Here is an 8,725-nt window from a genome sequence, read left to right as displayed (position 1 = left end):
TGATAAAATGTAGGCAAAAGTGGTGAAAAAGGCAGACACCAACCCGTACAATAGATATAAGATACAGTAGTTCAATAAGAAATGATTTAAGAATTGCTGTAATAAATGGATTTCCACTGATTTCGTAATGGCATGTTATGTTGCAAGTCATGACATGATAAAGAAGAAAATAAATTTTAAAATCAGAAAATTACATTGCAATTACTTATTTGGTAGAACATGGTAGAACTCAGTAACTCCCAATAAATAGTGCAGTAAAAATAAGAGAAAAATTCCATAAACATAAAAAAAATTAGCACAACCGGGGAATTTGGTACAGATGTTGGGTGTACCTTCCTTTTGAACATACTAAAAGTCCCCTAAAATTGAAGCTGTGCTACGGCCGCCATATTGGAAAATGGCGGCATATTTCTGTATTTTTCGCTATAGTGACTTTATTATTAGAGATACAGGAAAAAGCTAAATGTACAAAATGTAGGTCATCTAAAAATACACATTTTTTGTATTTACCATCTTTCCCTAAACCCAACGGTTTTTGAGTTATTTGTTATTAAGTATATTTAGTTTTTCCTATTTATCAAAAATAGGTGAAACACATGGAAATTGACCGTTATTTTAAAGGATTATGATAATTTATCCCATTTAGTTAAATAGTGTGATACTATACAATCTTAAAATTTAAGCTTATTTTATGAGTAAAACAACTCTGCCACAGCAAACCTGCAGACTCAGCAAATTTCCATTTGATTGGATGTTTTATTAAAAAATGAATATAAATAAAATTAGGTTCAACAGGTACCTAGGTTTGCTGCTACAGGTAGGTTATTATAGTGTGTTTTTTTAAGTAAAATATCAATAACTTAGTATAAAATAATTAATTTTCCAAGTTTGAACATAACAAATCTATAAACAAAAAAACTGCAACAGTTAACTAATTCATAATAATAGCATGGTAGCTTAAGATTTCCAATTTACAAATTTAAATATAGAAATTTTGGTTGTGTTTACTAAAAATATGGCGATTATTTGTCACGATTCGAATACTAACCGAAGGGGTTTTCAAAAGGAGATGAAGCAAGTTATTTAAGTACTGTAATATTAGCTCGTACCAAGATCGGAAATGTTGTATGCAGTGAGGAAATCAACCATATTTCGTAAACTACGCAATAGTCATATTAATATTTTATACTCATTTTTACCCATTTAATAAATTAACATTTTAATATTTTGATGGCACTACCACTATCACTCTGATATCAACTGAGTGGGATGAATAATTGTCGTAAACCTTGAAAGTAACCGTCGATTGCGATGGGTTTCACCGATTTTTGATAAATAAAACTAACTATACTATACCATACTTAATTAGTCACCAACATGAACTAGACACGAAAAACACCCATCCAAATTTACAATGGGATGTCAAGTATAGTTAGTTAGTGTGGTGGTGCCATCAAAATACTAAAATGTTAACTATTAAATGGATAAAAAATTAAGATAAAATATTAATATGACTATTGCGTACTTTACAAAATATGGTAGATTACCTTACTGCATACAATATTTTCTGTGCTTGGTACAAATTAATATTACTTAAATAACGGGCTCCATCTACTTTTGAAAATTCATTTGGTTAATATTCTAATCGTGACGAATAATCGCCATCTTTTTAGTAAACACAACAAAAATTTGTGTATTCAAATTTGTTTATTATAAATTTAAAAATCCCATGCTATTCTTATGAATAAGTTAACTGTTGCAGTTTGCTTGTTTATAGATATGTTTTGATCAAACTTGGAAAATTAGTTATTTTATAGTAAGGTATTGTTTTACGTTAAGATATTTTACTTAAAAAAACACACTATAATAACCTACCTGTAGCAGCAAACCTAGGTACCTGTTGAACCTAATTTTATTTATATACATTTTTTAATAAAACATCCAATCAAATGGAAATTTGCTGAGTCTGCTGGTTTGCTGTGGCGGAGATGTTTTATTTATAAAATAAGCTTAATTTTTAAGATTTTATAGTATCACACTATTTAACTTAATAGGATAAATTATCATAATCCTTGAAAGTTACGGTCAATTTCTATGTGTTTCACCTATTTTTGATAAATAGAAAAAACTAAATATACTTAATAACAAATAACTCAAAAACCGTTGGGTTTAGAGATGGTAAATACAAAAAATGTGTATTTTTAGATGACCTACATTTTGTACATTTAGCTTTTTCCTGTATCTCTAATAATAAAGTCACTATAGCAAAAAATACAGAAATATGCTGCCATTTTCCAATATGGCGGCCGTAGCACAGCTTCAATTTTAGGGGACTTTTAGTATGTTCAAAAGGAAGGTACAACCCACATCTGTACCAAATTCCCCGGTTGTGCTAATTTTTTTTGGGTCAAAACATATTATTACTGTACTAAAATGTGTGTTGTTTGAAATACAATTTAAAAATAAACAGCTGTTTCATTAAAAAGTATTATTCACATGGCCAAAATGTAAACAACTCTGTGGAGGGATCTTTAAAGGCTTCTGGGACAGAGTCCTAAGGGATTATGCATAGTTTTTGATAACTCCCTTTCTTTTGAAAACTCATCTGCAGACCAATACCTTTCTTTGGACACCTCTACCAAGTTTCTACGCCCAGCCGTTCTCTCAAATTAGTGGGAACAAAGTTTCCAATTAAAAATTTAGATTCCCCCATGTTAATCTTATGGGAGAAACTCCAACTTTGATGGCCTGTGGGGCAAAGCCCGAGTATTTTTATTACAGGAATTGGTGAAAGGGGGCGTCTACACAAAAAATATTTTATTTTGACACGTCGTTTGTAAAAATCCGTCCATTATTAACGGAGGAGTAGTGTTTTGTAGAAATCGCTTTCACGTATTATATATATAAGGATAAGGATTCATTTGTGCATCGGTACCACTTTTATATCTTCCAGGGGCCTAAATATGTGTTCACCACCTGAGTTGATAAATCTGACTTGTGTCCAATAAGTGGTACAGTTGTATTTCTAAAAAGTGGCTACGTTCCAAAGTTTCCAGTTTAAATTCCCTCCTTGAAAGATTTTTGTGTCTTGAAAAGATGACAAAGATTTCAATCGACTTCATTGACGTCGGTTCAATCTTGGAAAGAAAAGAAATCCGGAACTCACTGATAATGGCCAAGTTAGTGACTCCAGATCGGTCACTTTCAATCGGCAGATTTTTGTTTTATGCTGTGAAGAAAATAAGTGTAATTGTGATAGGAAAGGACAGAACAGGATTTTCATAATAGTTTGTGCGTTGGGAGAACTTGTAAAAATATATAAACCGTAAATATGATTTAATGTTTTTGAATAATACATTTTCTTCATTTTAATTCCATATACAGAAGTAATATTTTGAGCTAATATAAGAATGCATAAATAATATTCAACAAACACTGAAAATACTCAGATACATCTACACATGTACACAATCATTTCATAATAGCTTTATTTTAGTTACCATGTTAAAACCTTTTGTACGAGTCAGAGTTAAAATTAGTAAGCTATACATTTAAAAATGTCTTATTTTCAATCTAAAGCTGAGATATTTGAGAAAAATACATTTTTATCGGTTTACACTCGCAGTGATTTAGTAGTTTCTCTTACAAGACTAACCTCAACTGCTCCGCTTTACCTTATGCTTGAATTTTTATAACAAATTATGATTCTTTAAAAAGCCGAGAGTTGAGTCTCTTTTCTGAGTCCAACGATTGGCTTATAATATAACTAGCTTGTACCGGTACCCGCGTCTTCAGTCTTCACCTGCGTTGCTGCGTTGTTATAACCAACTATACAGGGTGATTGATATAAGTGTGCCAGCCGTTTTATTCGAAAACCATAAGAGATATCAAAAAAAGTTAAATAATAAGTGCCTTGGATTTTTATTTAAACAATTATAGTCAAGTCCAACAAATTATTTTAGCCGCCATTTTTCCAATATGGCTGCCAAATTTAATTTTTCTTACGGAACACCCTGTATTTTATGATGTATTCTGGGAGAAAATGTAACTTGAAGACGATTTTATTCCTGTGATTTTTTTCATAAACCTAACCGTCTCAAAGATAATAATGGTTTAAGTTGTGAAATTTCTAATAGTTTTCGAATGAAACAGCAAACATGCTTGCTTAGGCCTTAACGAAACTCTTTCTCATGCCGAAATTTCAAAACTTTAACCATTATTATCTTTGAAACGGTTAGGTTTATGAAAAAAATTACAAAAATAAAATCGTCTTAAAATTACATTTTTTACATATAATACAGGGTGTTCCATAAGAAAAATTAAAGTTGGCGGCCATGGAAAAATGGCGGCTAAAATAATTTGTTGGACTTGACTATAATTTTTAAATAAAAAATCCAAGGCGCTTGCCTTTTAACTTTTTTTTTATATCTCTTATAGTTTTCAAATTAAACGGCTGGCACACATATATCAATCACCCTGTATGTCAAACAACATAACCATAATATATCATGCAACATAATAAGTAATAGCCAGTCAATAAAGGCTTTGTGTTAGGACAAATTAGTGACAAGCAAGTCCATATATACTGACTGTATAATACACATCAAGATGTACAATGTACCTAAAATCCCGTACTTGTTCGACCCCCATCTCAAAGTCAGGAATTGCAAGGTTTAAATTAAAACAACTAATTGTACATGTTTGTTTGAATTCTGATTCACATAATAAATAGCTTTATTCCACTGCTAAACCAAAGTTTGATAACAATTGCCTCAGTACTTCAGCAGAGCCAAGTACTGTAATATAATCGGTATTTGATTTAAACTACTTTCCACAATATAAATAAATCTTCAGTGCAATCTTTGCTTAATAATAACCAATGTTTTTTCCCTTTGTACTGTATATTGTAATTTGCTAGTATACTGTGGATGGTGTTTTACAAACACACGTCTTTTGTTTACTTTTTCCTTGTTTTTTTCACCAACCTAGTTGGCAACCCATGAGATAATTTTTTTATTTTTTTTAATAATTTGTGTAGCGAAATGGGATTGTTATATTAGATATGTTCCAGACGTCGGGCATCAATTGCATTTTTAGACCAGAAACAAATTCCCTATTTGCAAAATATTAAAAAATGTAGTGATAACAGCGTGACAACCGATACAGAAATGGTATGGGTTATACAGCAATAGCGTTATATAGATTTGCTTGCCCTTCATTTGTTTCGACACACACACAACCATTATTGTCTGGATTAGTACTTCGTACATCGCGGTCGAAGACGCGGCTATAAGTTATTAAGGGCGCAACAAGCTATTTGAATTATAAGCCAATCATCAGTCTCAGGTAAGAGACACAACTCTCGGCTTTTCAAAGAATCTACAGTATTTGAAACTACATTGTAAAAGTTTAGTGATACAGTTTCTATCTCCAGTTGAGGGTAGTCTACTAAGAGAAACTAACAAATCACTGCGAGTGTCAACCGATAAAAGTGTATTATTGTCAAATATCTCAGCTTTAGATTGAAAATAAGACATTTTTAAATGTGTAGCTTACTACATATTACCTAAAAACAATTTTGTCTCTATTTTTGATTTAGTTTTTAACATTTAAAATCATTCAGTAATATATAAACTATAGTGGATTAAGTATTATCGATAGAAGATGCATCTAGCGGAGACTAAGTGAACTGTCACGAGCCTCGACGGTAGCTACATCTAGCGGTGTTTGACTGAACTAGTCTGAAAACCATCGTCGTGAAAATAGTTTTAAAATAGTTTAAATCGACTATTTAATTTAGAAACGAAATACAACTGTACCACTTACCTCGACACAAGTCCGTTTTTATCGACTCAGGTGGTGAACACATATTTAGGCCCCTGGGAAGTTATAGTCTACCAATGGCTAGTCTTATAGTGGCTAATAGTTATACTAATCATATTAATATTATAAGTGTGAAGGTTTGTCTGTGTGTGTTTGGTTGTTCGTTTAAAGTTCAATCACGCATTAACTGCTGGTCAGTTTGGGCTCAAATTTGGCATGATTATCAAATTCCCGATTAATATATAGGCATATTCTTATAAAAAAAATCATTTCGGATTCAGCCCCAGTGGCTTTGTAGTTCCCATGATTTATGAGTATACACATTTAAAAGGAATTAAATAATATAGTCAGCTGTTTAAACTAAACAAGTTGAATCTATGCTATGCAAAAGCATTCAAAAGTTATAAGGTTTACCAACAGGGTGCAACATTATTATTTTTTTTCATTTATGACAATAGATAATCTGAACTAAGCAGTATTAAAAAGCTGGAATAAGCAATAAGAACTGTCAAAGTAAGATTTTTACAGTTATGTTTAGGCTCATGTGTTTAATTTAATGAATAATTTGTGCGAATGCTTGAAAATGTATTTTTTCCTATTGTTTAGGTACAGTAGTAGAGCATTATGAATATGGATTTTTAGTTGGTGATTAAATAAGTGGTTTTCATTTAGTTTTAATTGTAATTTAATCCATGTAGAATCTTTACTCATAACATCATTTTTTAACTGTGCGTAACGCAATGAATATAATATCTTATTTTTGTGATTGTTGTCGATGCCACGACGATACCATATTGTTGCAATGATTGTAATACTCTGTTTATTTCTTAATATGTATAATATTTATGGTTACACCATTGCAGGCGAAGCCGCGGGTAGGAAATAAACGTGACACTATTTTGGTAAAAATCCATGAAATTCATATAATCTTTGTTCCAAATGATGTACAAGGAGTTTTGAGACTAGTTCAGTCAATCACCGCTAGCTTTGCTACCGTCGAGCCTCGTGACAGTTCATCTAGTCTCCGCTAGATGTCTCTTTAGGCTTATAATACTCAATCCACCGTAGTTGACATATTACTAATATTCTTTACATTTTAAAACTGTATAAAAAATATATACAAATTTGTCTTCAGACAAAATACAGTACACTATACATTTAAAATGATCTTATTTTCAATTTAAAGCTGTGGTATTTGACAATGAAACATTTTAATCTGTTGACACTCGCAGTGATTTTGTAGTATCTTTTACATGACTACCTTCAACTAGTCCCAGGCTCATTCATTAGAGTTGTTATTTACCAGTCAATATTAGATTCTTTAAAAAGCCGAGTAGTACAGGCAAAATAGATTAAAATTCACCAAAAAAACAAAAAAATTAGTTCAGGGATGAAACTTTGGTTTTAACTTCGTTTTACCAATAGAAGTCAAGATCCGATGAGTCCCTAACAGTCCCGATGGGGGAACATGGTTTTTAGGGGGTGGGGAGGGGGATTTTGATATAATTCATTATTCACGATTTGAAGTCATTTAGGAAGTCGTTTTTAAGGTTTGTATACACGGTGAATCGATAGGAACCATATTTAGGTCGATAGAACCACCTCCATAAGAGATTTAGCATATTGGTACATGTTTAGTTGTTATTTTTTCTAGGAGGGGTAGGTGGAATTTTAAATAATTTATGATTTTTGACTTATGACTTGTTGGGTGTCGTTTTCAATGGATTTCTACATGCCTAATAGAATTGAACCACTATTTTGTCGATATAACTACATTATTAACAGATTTGGAGTGCTATCTGACTGAAATAAAATAAATGTTTGTGCCCAAAATTAATTATTTAATATTTAAACATAAAAAATAAAACTATTATTTAAACATCAAGTATTAATTGAATGAGTTTATTTTTACAATAAATTCAATTTTTCCCATTATAAAAAATACCCCCGCCGCAGCAAACCTGCAGACCAAGCGAATTTCCATTTGTCTGGCAGGATTTCTACTAAAATTTGTCCTTGAAACTGTCAGATTTATTTCCTATTTAAAAAACATTATTTTTAATGAATAATTAGGTTTGCTGCTACAGGGATGTAATGGGGGTTGTTTTTATTAAAATATTGATAGCTTAGTATAAAATAAACAAAATAGCCAAGTTTGGATTAAATATATCCACAAACAAGTTTATTTATCTACAACAGTTTATTTTCCATTAGAATAACATGGGAATTTTGAATTTACATTTATTTTTTTTCTCCTTAGAAAAAATGGTAATGGTGGTTTGGAAAGAAATTGTGAAATTCTTTGTTGATGGGGTCAAAAATGGGAAAAACCAGTTTTCTCCCCACAAAAGTCTCAATAAACCCATAATACATTGTAATACATTGACGTTAAGTCAGGGTTTAAACCATGTTTTATTATTTAAAGTTCAAGTAAATATCTATTACCTTTGCGTAACCCCTACAAAGTTTGTAAAAATGTTTTATATGTTTTGTACATATGTATACTGTTTTTATATCCTTCAGGAAGTCAAAGGAATACATTATTTATAAGTTACAACGAGGTTTTTAGCGAATTTCCCATATATTGAATAAGATATTACCGTAGGTCTCATGGTAAGACTTAGACCCGGGACCAATTTACATTTTTGTTTTGAGGTCCACAGAAGTCAAAAACACAATCCTTTCAAATTCATATACATATGTGTCCGTTTAGCGTGATAACTCGAGCACAAATTATCCGATTTTGATGTAATTTGGTAGGTACAAACGTGTAAACCTAAATTTATTCTAACGAGTTTGCGAACCAGCATGATTGGACTATGGGGACAGGGGTTTATGGGGATTTTATGGGGAGAAAATTGGGTTTTTCCATTTTGACCTCGTCAACAAAGAATTTCACAAT

The sequence above is a fragment of the Macrosteles quadrilineatus genome, unplaced genomic scaffold, assembly GCF_028750875.1.
Source record: "Macrosteles quadrilineatus isolate MER2022 unplaced genomic scaffold, UCM_ALF_1.0 Scaffold_3__2_contigs__length_128488019, whole genome shotgun sequence".
Lineage (NCBI taxonomy): Eukaryota > Metazoa > Arthropoda > Insecta > Hemiptera > Cicadellidae > Macrosteles > Macrosteles quadrilineatus.
Note: the sequence above shows the minus strand (reverse complement) of the source record.